We start from the raw sequence: 9,650 nt of genomic DNA on the forward strand, positions 1-9,650 counted from the left end.
ATGTTTTTTTAGAAAGAAGCATGTCTGGGGTAAAGGCCTATTCATAGACTCTAAATATGGGGTGTAACGCTTTCCTTAACTTGCATAGTCTTTATGTTACTTATGTTGGTCACTGTCGGATCATAAAGGCCACAACTCTGAAGTCCAGCCTGCATGAGGCTTAAGACTGCCACTAGGGGAAATCACATCCTGCTATTGTGTTGAGAGCAAAGCAAATGAGAGTTGACCAGTAACATCCCAATTCATCTTATCATGTTCAACCAAGGAAAACAGAACTCACAATCAGAGGAACACACGGAAAAGAAAAACAGACAAAAGGCCAGACAGATGAGTCAAAAACTAACAGGTGTTTCGGACGTAGGTTGGTAAACAATGGAGAAATATTTCTCTGGAGTGAATAAGCTGAAATGTGTCAGTATTTAGAAGAGTTGTAACAATGCAGGAATTCATACCAAACTATTTTGGTACATGTGTATCAAATAAATACAGCATCGATTTTAACCCGTACAGATGTCACACAGCTGCAGTCAAGTGAGCTGCCACTTGGCCAATCAAGCCAGTCAACTTTAGCTCTTCAATAAAGATTAGCTTTACACATACATGGTGCATTAAGGTAAAACAGGAAAATGCAAATTGAGCAGTTATGAAAAAGGAAAAGCATGACCATCCAAAAGGTCGAAATAGTCCACTCAGATGGGAATAAAGTCAGGCAAGCTATCAGAGGTGTATGTAAATATCTGGTTTCAACTGAAACTGGTAAATAAATCTCATGTTGGTTCTGTAATAGCTTCTTTGAAACTCTAGAATAGGGGTCTTAAATCCAGACGTGCAAATTTTTGGATGTATCCCTGTGAAGCAGCAGGGACACATCCCTCTTTGATCAAATGCCTGAATCTCCACCTCATTTTGTAGTCAGGTTCTCCAGAGTCCTGCTAATAACCCGATTATTTGACTCAGGTGTGCTGAAGCACAGACACATCTAAAACCTGAAGAACGATGGCCTTCCAGGCCTGGAGTTGAGGATTCCTGCTTTAGGACATGCTGATAAAATCTAAATAGTTTCAGAGTATTTCAGCTTTCTTCTGAAAAAGTTTTAAAAAATAATCCAAAAAAAGTTTATCTCTACAATTGTAACTTACTGAACAAACTTTAAAAAGTAACGACCTTGACTTGTAATAATCAGATAAAGTATGTTTTGAATCCCCAGCATGCTTTCTGTTTTTACTGTGACTGTACCTACTGCTTTGTGGTAAAATTGAAAAAAGTTGTCAAATGAAACAATGCTTCAAGTATATATTTTTTCAGTGGAGGATGTTGTTGATAGTAGCCACGTGTTTCCATGGATGTTTGACTTGCCTCTGCTCAGAGAAGCAGATAAGAGCTCACTAAACAACAAGCAGCAGCGAACAGGCCAATCTGCTCGGGGATAAGATGAGCACTAAAGGACTGTAGCCCTTAGTGACAAGTTAATCTACAGTGGACTGTTTTTAGTGGGATTTATTCTCTTGAGTCTATGTGATGTCTGGGTTTGTGCAGTGTGTACACCTCACTACTAACACTGACGATAAAATCATAGCTCTCAACACTTTTCTAATCTATGCTCCAGTTTATTATACAGTCTCTGATTTTACTGTCCCCAGGAGTCTGAGTTTCTCTGAACTAAAGTAAGGAGAACGGCACTTAGAATTACCTGAGTGAGAAAATTAAAGTTTTATTTATTGATCGTCATCCTGACATTAAGTGTTTCGAGTGTAAAGAGCACCAAGGGAGACATCTGTCTCATCTAAATTTCTTCTTGATGATTATGAATGTAAAACCTGATGTAGACGGAATCTGATATCTACTTTTCCTTCCCCTGAAGCAAAACAAATATGCGGTGACTGAATTTGTGCACTTTCTGCAACTTTGTACGAGGCACGGCTTTTTAACCTGTATGTCTGCGCGGGTGTTAAATCACGCATGTGTTATGTTTCCCTGCGTGAGTATGTGTGTGCCCGAGATGTGCGTGGTAGTCTGTGTTTATGTCTGCTTGCTCTTAATTAAGGGAAGCAGCGAGCATTTCACCTCTGGAGGGGATTTTATGGCTGTATAAACATCATAGATCATGATTCAGCGAGGTGAGGAAAGCACAGCCCCGCGGCTGCCAAATTTCACTTAGTTTGTTGTCGAGATGGCAACAGCCAAGAGTGACAGAGGCAGAGACGAAACGACGTCGGATTTGTTTCTGTGCATCAGAACACATGGCGGATTAAACGTGTGTGTAACGTTTGTCTCTAAAGTTGGCTTCACAACGCTCAGAAGTTAAAAAGTTCAAAACTGTCAACACCGGTAATAATACAGCCCACATATTTATATTATCAGATTATGTTGACACCTTTGTTATGTGACTATGAAAAAAAAAATGTTTAGCGTGAGGAGATAGAGTTTTTAAATTATAATTCAATTTAGGTTGTTTTTGGATGCAAAATAAAATATTTTTTCTGTCTGTCTTTCAGTCCTTCCTCCATCTGTAATTTAGAGATACTAAACAGTTGTATTTTTTTTCTCTGTCTCTCAAACAAATACATACTGACAATGAAATGTCAACCAGATAATGAAGTATGCATTTTCACTGATAAATTTCACGAAATAAAGGTTTTATAAGATGCACTAAGAAAAAACATCTAAAAAATTCTGGTTTGTATGTTAAATGGGTCAGTTCCATCACAAAGATGCTCATGACTCATTCTGATCAGGTGGCATTTGTAAACGGTCATCCTCTGAAAGATTATAGAATTTATTCTGAAACATCAGAGTTGGATTTAATTTGCAGGAGGTTTTAGTCTGACATGTTTGATCCTGTGATCCCCAAAACATGCTGAATGAGCAGGTGAAGAAAAATCAAACAGTCACAATGGCAGCGATTGTTTTTAAGATTTTATTGCTTATGTTTGCTTGAACTTTCCCTTCTGGTTGGTTTTCATGCATGTAAGTGATAGGCACTCTCAGTCACTTTATATTTGCTTTTGTGGAAGAAGGAGTCAATGATTGTACTTGGGCTTATTGTAGTGGTGCTCAGCAGAACTTGGTTTCAAATAGTTTCAAGGTAAACTGCAAGAGAACAGATCAGTGCCAAGTTGTTACTCAGATTGCAGCAGTTTTCTGGTGTGAAAGTCAGTGGAAAAAGAAATAAATGGTGCCACGCAAACAAAATCGCCAGATTAGCAGTGGAACTGATAGAAACAGTGAGTTTCCATTTTGTGTCATATTATTCTGCTTTGACTACATGACGTTGTTGCGTCTCAAAGAGATTGTTCAGATTTATTAGGTAATGTTCTATGAATATAAAATTAATGATTCTTCTCTTCTTTTGTAGACATATCTGAATTTTTACAAAACCCAATACTGGAGTTGTTTTCTTGTTACTCAGGTTAATGAGTAACCTGAGTAAATACAAAAACAAATTTTAAATTGTGATTTCATTTATTAAGGGAAAAAGCATCTAAGCCAACCAGGCCCTAAGTGAAAAAGTCATCACCTTTTCTTGCAAAATCATAAATTAACTCAAATTAATTACATTTTTTAAACACTTAAGTTCAATTTTATGAGTTCAAGCCTGATTACACTCTGACCTGTAGAATAAAAAGTAATGCACTCCTCCATGGCACGATTAACTGTAAGTCTGTTCAAATTGACTGTTTCTGTCTACTTTTCCAAAACATATTTTCTTACTCTCAAAACTCAGAGCTTGTTAAAATGCAAAGCTTAAACACAGTCCGACTACTTAAATATAAACAGTCTGCATTAAAAAAAACCCAGAGATTTTTGCATTACTCTCTGTAAATTTGGAAGCAAAAAATATCCATCCAATCAATGCGAGTTAACACACTACAGGCATGCCGCTGACATTTTGGTTCCCCAGCACAGCTTTCATGTAAGTCTCTGCATCCATGTGTTCCCACGCTGTTCTGATCAGGGGGATCTGAGAGCTCAATTTGACAAGTCTCTTCTGATGGAGCAGAGAAGTAAAACTTAAAAAAAAATAAAACATCTGCACTGATCATCAAAGTGCACAGGCTAAAAATGTAAGGAAAGCATCATTATCCAAACTTTTGAAAAACAAAGTAAAGATATGCAAACAGTAAAATATAATGTGATGTTGTTGATGATGCTGATTAATAAACAGTGGGTGCTTAGTTAAAAGCTTTTCCCCTCACCGTTTTACACTTTATGTCGTTAGCAAATCCTATGATGAATTCACTGTCACTGCTTTTGATAAAAGTATGCACACTCCTTTGACATTTCCATATTTTGTAATGTACTATGTTAAGTGATAGAATCATGGTAATGTTCATTAATATTGTCCAAGGAATCTCTGATAGAGTTATGTTTATTACATGATTTATCATTTAATCATTGTTACCAAGTAACGATGGCTAATAAAACCTGATTTTTATTTGTAAAACATTTTGAGAATGATGTATAATTTTCCATCAATGGATGGATTGATATAATATCAACAGCACCAGTATGATATTGATGATACTTCCTGTCTTCTCCTGCAGGTTGTACAGGTTTTTCCAGGTGAGTACACTTCGAAACTTTTTAATTTTCTCTCTCAACTTTTTTGTTTACTGTAAGGAATTTATTTTCTTTTTGTCTTTTATTCTGTCCTTCACAGTGAACAGCTCCTGCTGAACCATACTCTGTTTTTAGCAACAAAAACAAACAAATAAAAAGAAACAACAGAATCTGTGAAGGGAGAATAATAAAATAAAATAAAATAAAAGTTAAACTTTCATCTAAAGAAGGTTTTTGTTTTGGTTTGTGATGATGTTTGTATAATCTTCTGAGATTGGTTTATATATGCTGTATTTATATAGAGTGATTATAATGCAACAAAAATGTCACTGAATGCCAAATATTGGCTTTTGTGTCTGCATTACATTAGACATTATTTACAGAAACCAAATTATCCCAAATCTCAGAGGAGCATTAATGTCTGATTGCAATGGACTGTAAATAAGCATGAGGTCATGCAGAGTCCAGACTGAAATAATGTCCTGTTGAAAGTCTCCTTTTGAAAGAAGCTTTCTGAAACCTGCTAATTAACACAGACATGTACATGATTCAGAGATGTACTCCATCCCTTGAGTGGATCCTTAATCACCCTGAGATATAGATGTGGTGTTTATGGAATTTACAGCAATGAAAACTTTCTGATTGCACCCCAATTACTTGGTAAAATATTCCACCCCCAAAATAAGTTTAGCTTGTAAAATGTGTGAAAAAACTGTCCAAACATACAAAAATAAAATTTAATTTTACCTAACACACAATTTATGACATTTCTTTATGCTTTTTATGCAAAAGTGGCATGATAAACTCATAGATTAATATGGATGATACAATTTGATTTAACTGCTTTTATGTGTTGACTTAAATGTAAGCACTGAATTTGCTTATATTTTTATTCAGTACTAGTGCAACCATATATTATGGACAGTAAAATTTAGATGCTTTTTTAGAAAATCATACTCAACTTTATCATTATACTGGCATTTCTAGCAAATAGAAATGCAAACTAACTATCTTAATATGAACAGGTGATACAATCTTTACAGGTGCAGAGCTTGAAGTTGGGGAACATTGTCACTGTTCCACAACTTTACTGGAAACACATGACACCAGGATGTGCCATCAGAAGAAACGGGGTGGTGGTGGCAGTGTGATGATGTGTGCAATGTCTTTTGGAAAAACATTAACTCCAGCCATCAGTGTGGATGTTACTCTGACCGGTACTGCACACCTGGACATTCATTCATGGAAACTGCATTCCCAAATGTCTGTGGAGCGTTTCACCAGGATAAACCTGTAATCCAAAGTCCCCAAATCTCAGTCCAATCAGCTATCTGTGGAATGTAGTGGAGAAACAAGAGTGATGGATGGAGAGGTCAATTCTTACAGGACCTTGAGGATTTGCTGTTAACATGTTGGTGCAAGATACAATGTCACATTCAGGGGCCTCGTAGAGTCCAAGCCTCAAGAAAAACCACCCTATTGGGTAGGTGGCCATAATGTTGTGCCTAATAAGTGTGTATTATGTTTATAAAATGCAGCACTTGAAGAAACACGACACTGAAGTGCTAATAACTTAACCTTACATATATTTCTAACACTGTAGAAACCCAAGGTGGATAAGTGATTGTGTGAAAGGGGTTTTCCATCCATCCATCCATTTTCTAACATCCTTGTCCCTACTGAGGTCAGGAGGGTTGCTGGTGCCTCTCCAGCTAACGTTCCAGGTGAGAGGCGGGGTTCACCCTGGACAGGTCGCCAGTCTGTCGCAGGGCAACACAGAAACAGGACACACAACCATACACACACAGGGAGAATCTAGAGAGACCAATTAACCTAACTGTCATGTTTTTGGATGGTGTGAGGAAGCCGGAATACCCGGAGAGAACCCACGCATGCACAGGGAGAACATGCAAACTCCAAGCAGAAAGATACCCTGGGCCAGGAATCCAGAACCTTCTTGCTGCAAGGCAACAGCTCTACCAACTGCGCCACTGTGCAGCCTGAAAGGGGTTTTCATATAGTTCAATTCAGTTCAGCCAATTCACAACAAATGTCATCTCAGGACAAAAATGTTTTTCCAGCAAAAATGAATGCAAAATTTTTCTATTGTAAATATGAGCAGACGTCTTGACTTAAGTCATGTACCAAACTGTGTTTTTGCAGGACATACAGCTTTATTCTTTGAGACAGACTTTTTGTCAAATATGAATTAACTCTGCAGCTTTACTCAAATAGATTTAGGATGCTATGGAAACTCACCTGGGTAAATTGGAGACAGTTCCTCCTGTAAAGTCCTTATTTCACCTTTGATGTATGACATCAAATAGCTTAAATCCAAGTCATTGATCAGGGCAGCAGCAGAAAGTTAGAGTGAAAACTCACCAACCCAGGTCACGACTGCATAACCACCACTGCAACAGATGATGGAAGACAGAAAGGCAGAGGGAAAAGAAAATAAGATGGGTCTTTAAGATGGGGTTTGCTGAGGGAAGTCACTGAAATATACATCACACAATGCTGTTCTTTTGAGAGCCCACTGCAGTCTCTAGAGGTGCAGGGGTGGAGAAAAGGGAAAACACGCTCCTTAGTCACAGGGAGATCAAACTCAAATACTGTGCAGGGGAAAATGGTGAAGATACAACAGAGGAAACTGCGTTAATGTAGCTCTGTGCTCTTCACTCAGACTCAGCCTTAGTCATATTAATCAGGGATGTGGAAGTCTCTTGACGGTTGCAGTAAAAAAGTGAATAAGATCAAATTGCTGCATATTACAGGATGAAGGGCAGACCATATGATTCTCCGCTGTGGGAAATCAGGTATTACTATGATATCTGAGAGTCTGATTGTGTCCATGAGAATTCTTATTGCTCACTGGAAGTTCGTTACATCATGTTGCAAGGAATTTTGTATTTTTAAAAGTGCATTGTATCCACTGCAATCTATACAAATTTTTTTTCAGCAAAACAAAACTGTGAATTAATCCCTTTGAATTATCCACATGAGTTTTTATTATCGTCTAATATTTGACATGATGTTTGAATGTTTTACAGGGACAGTAATTTATTTTCCAGCTACACAGTATCTTATAAGGCAATCAAGTAAGTAATCATGTCACCTTCAATTTTGACTTTGCAATTTAACGCCTTCAAATTGGGTCTTTGTCTCTTTAAGAAGCTCTTGCTCTTTTCAGCACTCGGCCTTCAGCGAGCCATCACATCAAATTTTCTCTATTAAGCGTTAACAAATGGTTGTCGGAGAACTGGACTGCGTTTCAAGGATTTCTCAAACATGCATGAAAGAATCAAAACACTCCAGTTATGTTTCTTGATGAGGGAATAACATTATAACATGATGTAAAGTTCAGAAAGTCATTTTTTTAAATATAATGCTGCTCCTGCAAAAACATGATGTATCCACACAACCTTGATATGCACAACCGAATATGTTTGCACACACATAATAAATGCAGAGTCATCCTGTCAAACCTGTGTGTGAGCGTCTCCCCGTCTCTCTGTTGGTGAAACACTGGATCTGCTCTATATTCTAAACTCCCTGCCGTGTTGCAGAGGCTCCAGACTGAGCCATGACTCATCATGAGCTCTGACAGAGCTCACACACAAAAGAATACATGCACACGGAGCGAGACAGACATATTACGGAGAACAAGCGTCATAAATACACGGATGCTGGCTTGGGCTCATCCTCCATGTTACAGGGTTACTTCTGAGAGAACAAAACTGTAAACAACAAAGCAGGCCAACTGGGAGAGAGAAATTGTTTTAATAAGGTAGTGATGCTGGGCATCCTCTGACTGCAGATTCAAGGGTCAAAAGCTGACTGTGCAACTAGCTTTGAAATTAGTACTGCTTGTTACTGTGGAGACCGCAGCGACTTTAAAAACCTTTATGTTCCCAAAGCTGGAAGCTTCTGGTTTTGCCGCCCGGCCAGCTCCCCAGAGATTTGGATGCAGGTCTGCAGAGGAAAAAAGGTTTGCAGTCAGACAAAGCCAGCAGATATCACATACAAAACAGTTCAGAGATACATACACTCAGCTTGTACTTCTAATTTGGTAATGTTTGCTCACAGGTCCAAAGAAATATTGTATCAGATAAGGAAAGTCAATAAGTCAACTTTATTTGTAAAACACATTTCGAGTCAATTAAATCTGTTTGACAAGATGAAAAATAACACAGTAAACAAACAAAACTTACATCACATCTTATCTGTGTTCCAGTTTTTATTAATTAAGGCCAACTCTAAACAAATGGGTTTTTAATCTTGATTAAAGGAACTCAGTGTTTCAGCTGTTTTGCAGTTTTCTGGAAGTTTGTTCAAGATTCCGAAGATTAGAACCAGAGACCTGAGTGAACTGGAAGGTTGATACAATAACAACAGATCTTTAATGTATTGTGGTGCTAAGCCGTTCAGTGATCTATAAACCAACAGCAGTATCTTAAAGTCTATTCTCTGAGCTACATGGAGCCAGTGTAAGGACTTTAGAACTGGGCTGATGTGCTCTATCTTCCTGGCTTTAGTAAAAATGCCAGCAGCAGCTGGAGGATTGATTTAATAAAGTAATAATAGGTCTAGAAAAACAAACTTGTGTGTGTCTGTGTGTGAGACAGAAAAAGACAGACAGAGAGAGAAAGATACGTTTAGTGAGTTCATTTTCTGTAGCAAGATGAAAAAAGCACATTTGATAAGATGTGTTAAAGAGCCCCATCTGTACTGGCTGATTGTGTGAAACAAAATAATTGAAGGTGCCATTACAACCACCTCAGCTTCTGTGATTTCCCTCCCTCAGACAGCATGGCGTCATCTGGATATTGGCCATATTGTGACTTGCAACATGCTCACTCTGGTATTACTGCAGGAACATCTTCTGTGGTTTGTCTTCAGGAAGTTTGACCTTTTGGACATGTGTCCATCAAAAAAAAAAAAAAGATGTGGTGTTTGATAAATAAGAAACAAAAGACTATTCTAACGGACTAACAGTCATAACAAATGTAGAGGGACACCTTCATAAATTACAGCAGAGAATATTTCTATTCAAAAGATGAAACTGGAAGGAAGGTGATTTGCCTGGTTGC

General features: G+C 37.9%; 1 long non-coding RNA gene across 1 annotated transcript; it reads right to left on the reverse strand.

Moving 5' to 3' along the window:
• Positions 1–6,692: 6,692 nt before the first annotated feature.
• LOC116712618 (uncharacterized) lies at positions 6,693–9,272 on the reverse strand. Its single transcript, XR_004337593.1, has 2 exons — positions 8,046–9,272; positions 6,693–6,971 (listed from the first exon to the last, which is right to left on the reverse strand). It is a non-coding gene; the product is annotated as an uncharacterized LOC116712618 (long non-coding RNA).
• Between the last annotated feature and the right edge of the window lie 378 nt (positions 9,273–9,650).

Source organism: Xiphophorus hellerii, chromosome 22 (genome assembly GCF_003331165.1).
Source record: "Xiphophorus hellerii strain 12219 chromosome 22, Xiphophorus_hellerii-4.1, whole genome shotgun sequence".
Classification (NCBI taxonomy): Eukaryota; Metazoa; Chordata; class Actinopteri; order Cyprinodontiformes; family Poeciliidae; genus Xiphophorus; species Xiphophorus hellerii.